Genomic DNA, 920 nt, shown 5'->3' with positions numbered 1-920 from the left:
GTTTGTGGATCACAGTGCAGGAACTCTGTCCTTCTACAGCGTCTCTGACACAATGAGCCTCATCCACACAGTCCAGACCACATTCACTCAGCCGCTCTATCCTGGGTTTTATATTGGTTCTGGATCATCAGTGAAACTGTGTTGATGAATCAGAATAGACTGACGAGAGATTCTACCCATAATGCTTTGAGCTACATTATAAATCAGTAACAGTGAGATGTTATAGAGTCTCTTCTTTTCTCTTGATGACATTAATACTGCAGCTGAACTTCTGTCAGTGAAATAACATGTCAGAATAAATGTGTGTAATAAATCCTCATATAGACAGTAAGATAAGTGTTCCTGCTGAGTCTGCTGAGTGACCATGTGTTTCTGTGCTTTTCTCAGCCTCTGTTTGTGTTGGACAAAATCGTTTTTATTGTTTTTATTGTAGTGTCACAATTTGTATTATTACTATCAAAATTAGTTTTCAGTTCAAATGATCACACAGTCAATAAATCATTTTCATTATTCACCTTCTGGAGCTCCGGCTCTTTTCAGCATTTTGTGTTCTTTTGTCTTCCGGCATCATGAGACGCTGTTTTTATTGTCATACATTTAGCTGTTAACCTCAGAATTCATTTTTATTTTTACTAACAGCTGGTTAATAATTTGTGTTACAGTTTTTCTCGATTGCTAACACACTTTAACTGATTTACTTGGCCCAATTTCCCAAACCATTCATTCAGTTCTCGAAACAAAGACACATTTCACCTGTTTAAATAAAAACAGCAGCTGCTTATTCATAGGACTCAGATTTTTTTTTAAGTTTCAAAATGTAGTCTTCTGGTTCAGTTGTTTGTAGTTGATTGTCCACTTAATCCAGCACAGTTTGGTCTCGGTGTTCTTGTTTGTTTTACTGAATCAGAAACCACTTCAGA

This window comes from Sinocyclocheilus rhinocerous, unplaced genomic scaffold (assembly GCF_001515625.1).
Source record: "Sinocyclocheilus rhinocerous isolate Xijiao unplaced genomic scaffold, SAMN03320098_v1.1 scaffold149, whole genome shotgun sequence".
NCBI classification, from domain to species: Eukaryota; Metazoa; Chordata; class Actinopteri; order Cypriniformes; family Cyprinidae; genus Sinocyclocheilus; species Sinocyclocheilus rhinocerous.
Note: the sequence above shows the minus strand (reverse complement) of the source record.